Consider the following 10,956-nt stretch of genomic DNA (forward strand, 5'->3'; position numbering starts at 1 on the left):
TCCAGCTGTTGCAGAAAAACCTTCTTCGCGATCGCGGAGCATCACCCGCGTTCGCGATGCCTTTGATTTTCTTCCTTCGCGATCGCGTACCTCTTCACGCGTTCGCATAAGCAAAGCTTGGGACCCCAGTAATTTCCTCTTCGCGTTCGCATTCACAGGTTCGCGAACGCGTAGCCTTGTAGCCTTCTTCATCGCGTTCGCGTGGGCCTTCACGCGTTCGCATAGACCTAAATCCTGGACCCCAGCCTTTTTCTCTTTGCGTTCGCGTTCGCGTCCTCCCCAATCGCGAACGCGATGCTCAGTTAGGTCAACCCTTCGCGAACGCGTCTCCCTTCTCGCGAACGCGAAGGGCAAATTTTGCCCAGTTAAATGTTAAATTTCAGAAACAGTAGCTACGGGATTCCTTCAAAAATACACGAACTCCTTTCTTCTCCAAGCACTTAGACGTCCATTGAAGCCTCCTTTCTTCAAGACCACTTGGGTTAGTAAATTACAACTTGTTTTCTTCATTTTCCATCATTATTAATCAAACTCCAAGGCTTAAATCATGTAATTTAGGGTGTAAATTAAGGGTTTTGGGTAGAGTTAGGTTTTTGAGAATTTTGGGTGATTCAACCTCAATTTGGGGTCGAATCTTAAAACAAATTGCATATTTGAACTGGTGGGGTTGTGGGGTGATCGAGTTTTGGTCCGAGCCTCGTGTTTGGACCATGTGGGCCCGGTGTCGGATTTTGGAATTTTTGGAAGAAAGCTTGAAAATTCATATTTAGGTATTGGGTTTAGTTTGTTTAGCTATTATTAACATTGTAAAGTCATTATTTCATAGATTTGACTGAGTTGGAGCCGAATTCGAGGGGTAAAGCTATACTAGAGGCTTGAGTTGAGTTTGGAGCATTCGAGGTAAGTGTTTGGTCTAACCCTAGCTTGAGGGAATAGGAGTAGAGTCTTATTTGTTAATTGCTACTTGTCGAGTACGGTGTATAGGCATGGTGACGAGTATCTATACACTGGTGTCGAGCATGACCGTGAGTCCTAATTTGCTAAATTGTCGAATTGGTAATGGTTATTTATGAAGAATTGGTTGGAAATCTTTAACATTGAGCCAGTAATTGTTGAGACAAAGTGTGAATTTAATTGTGTTAAGTAGAGATTGAATGAGTTGGGTTATTGCTGGATTCCCCTTGCCGGGATAGTTTATTATATTATCTTGTTCCCTTGCCGGGATAGCTTATTATAACATCTTTCCCCCTTGCCGGGATTATATTGTGTATTGTGCTGAATGAAATGGGATCGTGTGGCACGCCGACCACGAGATATTATGAAATGGGATCGAGTGGTACGCCTACCACGTGATATTATGAAATGGGATCGAGTGGTACGCCTACCACGAGATATTATGAAATGGGATCGAGTGGTACGCCTACCACGTGATATTATGAAATGGGATCGAGTGGTACGCCTACCACGTGATATTATGAAATGGGATCGAGTGGTACGCCTACCACGTGATATTATGAAATGGGATCGAGTGGTACGCCTACCACGTGATATTATGACATGGGATCGTGTGGCACGCTGACCACGAGATATTATGAAATGGGACCGGGTTGCACGCCTGCAACGAGAGGAAATTGAAACAAATGAAAGTGGTTTGTTTTCCCTTATTCTGTGCTAGACGTAATCATATGTAGTTTCCTTGTTATTCCTGATATTCTGTTTTATCTGCTACCCCATAAGCATGTTCCCCTCCCAGTTTAAATTGTTATTTTCCGCTATTATTTTGTTGTACTTGCATATATATATCTGCACAGGTTTATTTGGTAGTATGGTCTAGCCTCGTCACTACTTCGCCGGGGTTAGGCTAGGCACTTACCAGCACATGGGGTCGGTTGTGCTGATGCTACACTCTGTGCATCTTTTTGCACAGATCCAGGTGTTGGAGCAGCTTTTGAGTAGCAGTAGCATTCTGGGAGCGAGCTTCCAGCCCGGGGACATTCGAGGTAGCCTTGCTGAAGTCCGCAGGCCCGGGGTCCCTTCTGTTTTATTCAGTTTGTTATCACTTGTACCGAAGCAAACAGTATTGTACTTTGTTCAGACTTTGTATGTAGTATTCTGTAGACATTCGTGAGTTAGTGACACCAGTCTTGGGTAGAGGATTTTGTTAAACTTACGCATTTCTTTCAGTTAATCATATTTGAGACTTCCGCTTATTTATTAAATGCTTTATTGTTCCTAATATTGTCAAAGTTCGTTAAAAGAGGTAGTTGTTAATTGGCTTGCCTAGCTCTCATTAGTAGGCGCCATCACGGCTCCCGAGGGTGGGAAATCCGGGTCGTGACACTCAATTGCAATATTGGATAAGTAAAGCGTATATATGATACTCTAATTTATAAATTGAAATTAATAGCAACAAATTATACTGTAATTTATAAGAAATTTTAAGATTGTTTTAAGTAAATCTTCCTACATATTTCCTTAAAATCTTTCCTTATTTAAACATGTGAAGTCTTAATATTCAAAATTTTAAAATTAATTAATATAATTATAATACCTTATATGTTACTCTTTAGAATATTGATACAATTTTATCCAGTATAAAATTTATTTTTAAAGAGTAAAAATATTGATTAAGATTTTGTGAAATTAATTTTGAATGAAAATTCAATACAAGATATTGATCGATTTTTTCATCCTTTAAACATATATTTTACCTTAGATAAAATTATCATTTAATTATTTTTTTAATATTTTAACACTTTGATTTCAACTAAAATTTCTCTTATTAAATCTTTTTATTTTAACTATGTAGGAAACACTAATATTTTTTTTAACCTAACTTAGTGGTAGTATTTAACTGAGCACGAAGTTTAAAAAAGACGAAAGATTTTAAAATTTATGGTCTAAACAAGCCACAAATGTTTATGCAGCTATAAATCATCTTTTTAAGAGCAAATTAAAAAGATTAAAATTAAATTATTTTTAAATAAGAAAGTATGAATTTTATTTTTGGGACATATTAGAAAAAGAAGTATGACACATAAATTGAGATAGAAAGAGTAGGATTTTAAAATCTAATATTTTAGCTTATATAAATCATTCATTTAATGAATTAGGTAACGTAACTATAATTATTTCCAAAAATGTAGTAAGCCAAATCAAACAACTTTTTTTATCGAAAAATCATTAGAAAATATGGGTTCAACGTTCTCTTGATTGCCTTCGGACACAACTAAAAGTACAATAATTTTTTATATCAATTAAACAACTAAGATAATCAATAAATTTGAGTTTCTCGTTTCATGACAAAGCAAATACTTGTGCTAGATAGACACACAAGATTTTTATCCATTTAACTGAAGGATCAACATTTTTCACTTTCAGAAACTTACACTTTTTTCTTTCATTTATATTTTATAATTCAAGTATATATTTTTGATATTTATATAATTTTTTATAAAATCTTAATGCTTATTAATATGGGTACACGCTCAACGCGCGTACCCTAAGACTAGTGTATATAAATATTATTATTGAAGGCTTCTAAGTAAGTCCTATTTTGAATTGGATTGACACAGAAGTCCAAAAAGGAAGTGAGGCTAAGTTAAACCCATTAAGAATGGGAGTGATATTATTTAATATAAAATGTTAACTAATTCTCATAATCCAATTCAATTTGGAATTGAATTGAAACGTCCATAAAGCTAACGATGGCACACGTTATTCTATTAGGAATGAGATATATGGTTTTTCCAATGGAAAAAAGTTCCGCAAGTTTATTTTTAGAGTAAATTATTACCCTAGGTAAATCATTACCTCACCCAATAAGAATAAGGTTTATAGGCGATGTTATATAAAGGGTGATGGAGAAAATTTGCCGCATTAAGTCTGAGGAGAAAAATCCACTTTATGAAAGTGAGAGTGCAATACAAAGCCAAGAGAGAAAATACAATTACAAGAAAATTGTTTCTTGTTCTTCTACCGTTGAGAGATTTTTGAGAAAAATTTCAACACAATATTCTTCATTCAATTTGTTCACGGGTTTCATTGATCAAAGAGTTGATAGCAAGGATCAGTCTCGGTGTGGATACGCATAGAGTCTTCGCACTATCAAAGAAAATTTTGAAACGAGACCCTCTTCACCAGGTACGTCTTAGATCCGATCTTTAACATATAAATAAACTTTAAACACGAAAAAATCTGGCTAGGATTGTTATTGTATTCCGCTGCGTGTTACGAACACCTATATGCAATCTTGCATCTTACATATTCATTTGCTTAATATTAATACCGGGTGCAGGTAAAACCCTTCTAAAATTATGAAGTGGTCAAATGTAAATTGTTATTGAAATCATATACTATTGTAAATTGTCTACTCAGGTAATGGACCCGCTACTGAAAATAAGGTTTTCAGTGATGGCTTTCTGTGGCAACCTCTTTTGTCACCATCAAAAGTAAGTGTCGAGTCAATAAGTCATAGTTTTAGTGGCAAACAATGTGCTCTTTTGAATAGCGACTTACCTTAAATCGCATTTTGAATCGCGACTTACCTTAAATCGATTTTGTGATGCATTTGTGTTACAGCGAGCTTAGTCACTACAAATAAAATAAATTAGTTTTGTGGCGACTAACATAAAAATTAAACAAATACATCATAAAATAGATTTCAGGTAGATTGCTACTAGAAAAAGCGACATATAGTTCATTGCTGAAGCTATCACTTATTTGGCGATTCGACACTTACTTCTGGAAGCGACTACATAGGTCTCCGCGGAATATCATCAGTAAAAACCTTATTTCCTGTAGTAATCATATATGAGATTGATGATGTCCCAACAAAGACGCAGTTGATATAAAATTAGAAACATTTGATATTACTCTGTCTTACATCAAATAGTCATATTTACAAAAAAAAATTGCATTTCTATTGCTTGATAGATCATATTTAAACGTCACACTAAATAAGGATAGAACAAACAAATTAAAATGGCCAACAAAGTACACCCACCCCCTTCTAACAACTTATAATTTCTTGTTTTCAAATCAGAACGTTGTTAATCGGCACCTATCAGGGGATTGACCATGTTATAGTACAAGCCATTACGTAAAAAGCAAAATAATATATTTAGTCCCTCGTGTATCACTAAGAATGCAATTAAATCTTTGATGTTGAGTCTTTGGTGGATTAGTCCCTTATCTATATTTTGTGGTTACAATTATCAAATATCGTTGATTGACTAGAACAAAAAAACATGATAATCATGTATTAAAGAAACTAATCTCTCTATAATAATGATATCAAGACAGTTTAAATAGAGGGTATGGACAGTGAGAATTCATATACCCGACCTAAATTTGCCTGGAATTTAGTCATATAATTACTGTTGTAATCATGTGATGATGTGAATAATAAACATAAGAGCAGGCTTGGAATTTTTCATCCATATATATTATTTAAAAATAATAATCCACAGTTATAGTTTTGTAGGGAATGAGGTACATATATATGGTTGCATCAATTAATTATTCTATTTAACCAAAAAATAAATTTCTCGGTCAAAGTCTAAATTTAGAAGAAAACGGGCTACTGATAACCAGGTTTTACTTCACTTTCACAAGATATAAGAAAAATAATAAGAATGGTAGAGAAATTGACTAAAAGAAATAAGGAATAAATTGATGGTCAATTCCTAAAATCAAGGCTGAAAACTAAAGCAGGGAAGTATAGAATATGTATTTTAATAGTACTTGGAATCTGTCCTTACAAATAAAATTCTGTATCCTTATATAGGAGTGTACAATCATAACGGTTTTCTCACATAATTTGGGTTTATTATGGGCATTAACGACTTGTTTGAATGGTTGTTACATATCGTTTCATAATGTATCGTATCGTATATATTGTATTGTATCGTTTGATGTATATAATGTTTGAATATATTGTATCGTTTGCCGTTGTTTCATTATATCACACACCAGTAATATGAAGAATAAACTTCTATATTATAAAAAAATTATGATACAGGGTAAAATTATTATATAAAAAGGTAGGGTAAATGATAAAATAAAATTATTTAATAATAATTAAGGTGAGATGAGAGAAAAAGACAATGTAACGACGCGACCACACCAAATTGGTCGTTACATAAAGTGACACATTTCGTCGTTACGTACGACAAATTTAACAATACGATACAATAAAATTTTAAGTAACAATTGAAACAAACATCGTATTTAATGTAACAATACGATACAATACAATAGGTAACAACCATCCAAACAAGCTGTAGTTGTATTGATTGCCCATTACCACAGATAGTTGTAACTGGCGTATTTATTGCTGTAAATGCCTTATAACTGTTCCGATTCCCCTTCCTTATTTACTTCCGGTTCATGTATCTTCCCTTCTTTTTGATCCTTATTCATTCCGTACTCACCTCTTCTTTGACAACTGTCAGGACCAGTTCTCTTCTCTGTACTGTCTCGTGGGTGTTTCTCCCGTGCCTTCCTCTCTCAATTAATTCTATTAATTGAAAACGCCACTTATCGTTATATCATTGCTCCACACATCGTGCTTCATCAGCATACTAACATTACACGTATAGTGCCCTTTTCCCACCAATACATATTCGAGGTACATACTATAAATAGTTGCATCAGTTTTTCCTTATTAGTATTTGTCTAGAATTTAAATTATTGAACTAATAACTTTTCTAAATGTGCACGTAATGTTTCAAAGAAACCACAAAGTTATTCCTTCATCTTTATTATGAAAATGGTTTAAATATCTCGTTATGTTTTTTTTTTTCCTCTCTCCAAGGGATATGATATGAATTACCCAATTTGCTTCTACCTCTTATATATATATATATATATATATATATATATCGTTTTTTGTGAATTATTTTTTTTTTCCACACCTAATTGTGTGGACCTAAGGATTAGAAACCATTAGCTTATAATTGCCGACAGGTGGAGTTGATGACTCAACCTAATGATATTTTACCTGCTTTAAAAGATGTCTTCACCCATAAATCTTTTTTAAAGATAAAATAAAGAATAAAGTACTTAGTGAACTAACTAATTAATTAGATCTGAAAAGTGGATGTACCGATGATTAGCCTAAAGTTAGTTAAGATTAAGCATGAAGCTTCTTCTTTTTACCTTTAGTAATCAGTCATTATTAGCATCTCTCAAAGTTAAAAAGGTCAAGATATTAGGTAAGTGATTAAGTAAAGCGAAAATCTTCATGTTAACGACGCCAGGGGTTTCATTAAAAACAAAAGAATTACTTTAGTAGTTTAAACAATAACAAATAAAGTACAATAAAATAAAACGCAGGTTATACACACCACTATAAATTCGGTCACAATCGAACGCGGCAAGCTGATCGACTCGGTCGATATTTTAAAATATTTTTCTTTTTAATGAAACCGACCAATTTCGTTCGGTCGGAAACTATCTTGGCGTCCCGTAAAATTTGTTTTTTAGGAAACCGACCAACTTTGGTCACTTTTTCATATAAAATAAATTAAGATTAATATTTCAAAGATCGATCGAAACCGATCGGTTATTTCAGCCGGTCATTTAAAAAAAACCAACCGATTTCGGCCGGTAATTATATATTTTTAATAAAATCGACCGAAATCAGTCGGTTATTTTCGCGCGAAATACAATTAAAGAGTACAAATAAAATAAAAAATAGTCTTAGACCAAAATGTAGCAATGTTGTAGTGGTAGAATCTTGCCACAGTACAGACCCGTTTGATTCCCAAACGATGCATTTTTTAATTGCATAGTTAAAATACTGACCGACTTCGGTCGGTTTTTTCAGATTTTTTCTTTCTTGGTCTCTTGTGAAATTTTATTGATCGATCGAAATCAGTCAGAAATTGCGACCGACTTCGGTCACTTTTTATTACCGACCAGCTTAATTTCTACGAATTAAATTCGGTCGAAAATCAAACGGTTTTTTCAGTTTTCCAATTCGATCGGTATTTTGGACGGTTTTAGGCAGTTTTCTAATAGTGACAGCCTAAAGGTACACTCAGTTGCATGCAAAGAATAATTTGAATTGTTAGCATTTTTCACTTACTAATGTGAAAGAATTTTGTTTACCCTAAAACTCGGATAATAATTAAATTTATAATGTGATTTTAAGGATACGTGATTTCACCGAATACCAAAAGATAAGTAAGAAAATAAGAGGTAGAATTGAACTATAAATAACCCAAACCAGTATGCAAACAAAGCTTCAGCTTTGAATTAAGGTACCCTTCAAGGTGATAAAGTATGAAAACAGTAAAGATTGGATAAATTGATGAACAAGAATAAGGGCCCGAAAAGAAGAGCTATATTGCTTATGTTTCAGTGAGTCATCCTCCTACAAATGATTGGAACTCCTCTTTATATAGTAGAGAAAACCTAATTATGGTATGTCTCTAATTACAGAAGGAAATCGTATAAACAGCTAATTAACCGTTCTGATTTGGTCCGTTCCGAGATTCACGCTACGATCCTCGACCAATCACGGATATCTCGCTCTTTCCGTTACTAATCTATCCCCGATGTTACTCGAAGTCTATCTCCCCTGACTTCGATTGATACCAACCTCGATCTCGAAAGAGACTTTGATCTCGAACTCGATGCCTTAGCTCTTCGATGCAACGTTCTTGTTTCGATCAAATGGTGAAATCGGGTAGCCCCGAGTTCTACCGTATACAGATAGTCCCCTCGTTTTTTCAAGTATAATGACAAGAAACAAATTGAGTCCTCTATCTTTACCCCGATTTGCCATGACACCATCATCGCGACCTAAGCGACAAGGGAAACTGTCACGACCAAAACTCCGGTCGTGATGGCGCCCAACACACTGCTAGGCAAGCCCGATCATTTACACAACCTTAACCAAATAACCTAGATGGATAAATAAATATTCACAAGTAAAAAATAACAATTTAAGTACGGAATCTCTGAAATAATTTCTAACATCCGAAAAACCCCAAAATAAAATACTAAATAGCCCACAGATCTGGTGTCACAAGTCTGAGCCTCTAATGCATGAGTATTAACCTACTACATAATGTTTCTCTAGAAATGTGGAAAACAGATAAATAAAATAGAAGGAAGATCGGGACTGCGAATGCCAATTTGCAGCTACCTTGAATCTCCCGAATGTGATGCTAGGCAGAGAAAGATCTCACCCAGCCTCAGTGGGTACACCTGAATCTGCACACAAGGTGCAGGGAGTATTGTGAGTACTTCCAACTCAGAAAGTAATAAATATAAATAAAGTCTGAGAATAAGAAATCCTAAATAAACACAAAGCAAAGCTATAAATACAACAACGTGAACCAATAGCATAATACAGTAAACATCGAAAACAATTATAATAAAGTCACGCCAGAATAAGAATAAATGATAATTAAATATGCAATGCAACACATAAACCGGTACCTCCAGTACCCCGCTGCGGCCGTGCAGCCCGCTCCATTTATTTAACGTCGACGCCGCTCACTGGGGGTGTGCAGACTCCGGGAGGGTCCCCTTACGGCCCAAGCGCAATAATAAGCTATATCGTGGCATCAAACAGGCCCTCGGCCTCATATCAATATCAATATCATACCACCGCGGCGTGCAGTCCGATCCCATACTCAGTCCAAAATCACATAAGCCTTTCGGCACAATAATATGAAAATATTCAGCCCAAACCTCATTTAAAAATATTACTTTAGTTTCTACTTTTAGAAAAATGGCTGAGTTTACAAAACAATATTAAATTCTAGGACTGAGTTCAATGATATGTAAAAATGGTAAGAAACCAGTAAAAATAATCCCTGAAGGATTCAAGTAGTTGGCACAAAGCCCAATTATGACAATTAATCCATTTTTATAAGGATATCACAAAACTACAATCAATTAGGTAGTAATTTTATTAAGCGGGACGGACCAAGTCACAATCCCCGACGGTGCTCTACCCCACGCCCGTTATCCGGCGTGCAAGTCACCTCACATAGCACTACATTGTGCAAATTCGGGGTTTCAAACCCTCAACACAGCATTTACATTTATTACTAACCTCAAGCTGGCCAAAGTCCTAGCTTGTTATGCCCTTGCCTTTCGAATTAACCTCCTCGTGCATCGAATCTGACCAAAACCACAACGAATACGTCACAATAGGCCAAGGGAACATAACCCAATCGAAAAGACTCGAAAAATATCGATAATCACGAAATTTGCAAAACCCGAGCCCCGGGCCCACTTCTCGAAAAATCAAAAAATTAAGATCATCGGATTCCTCATCTCGCCACGAGTCTATACATACCAAAATCTCTCTAATCGGACCACAAATGGCCCCTCAAATCTCAAATTTAGAATTTCAAACTCAAGCCCTAATTTCTTACAATTTGGCTATATTCTCATGAATTCCAAGGATGATTCTACAATAAAATCATGTTTTTAACTCATAAACTTACCTTCAATCGATCCCAGTTGAAACTCTCTTCAATCCCCGCCAAGAAGCTCTCAAAATGATCAACCATGGAGGAAAAATGACCCAAAATCGCGGAAATGAGCTTTTAAAACATTCTGCCCAGCTCTATGTTTTTCTTCTACGCGATCGCGGCCTCATGCACGCGGTCGCGATGAGCAAATTCCCAAACCCCCAAAAATGTGCTATGCGAACACGTCAGAGTTCATCCGATCGCAGTGACCATTTTCCCAGACTTATGCGATCGCAGCCATGCTAATGCGATCGCGAAGAGCAAAATCACAGGGCCCCAAAATCCTTCTATGCGATCGCGGCTTGACCCACGCGATCGCATTGACTTAAATCCTGCAACACCTGGAAATGAAAAACCTGCAACTTTTCAACCTCAAAACTAGCCCGTTAAACCATCCGAAACCCACTCGAGGCCCCCGGGACCTCAACCAAAAGCACCTACATGTCTTAAAACATTA

This window comes from Nicotiana attenuata, unplaced genomic scaffold (genome assembly GCF_001879085.1).
Source record: "Nicotiana attenuata strain UT unplaced genomic scaffold, NIATTr2, whole genome shotgun sequence".
In the NCBI taxonomy this organism is placed as follows: Eukaryota; Viridiplantae; Streptophyta; class Magnoliopsida; order Solanales; family Solanaceae; genus Nicotiana; species Nicotiana attenuata.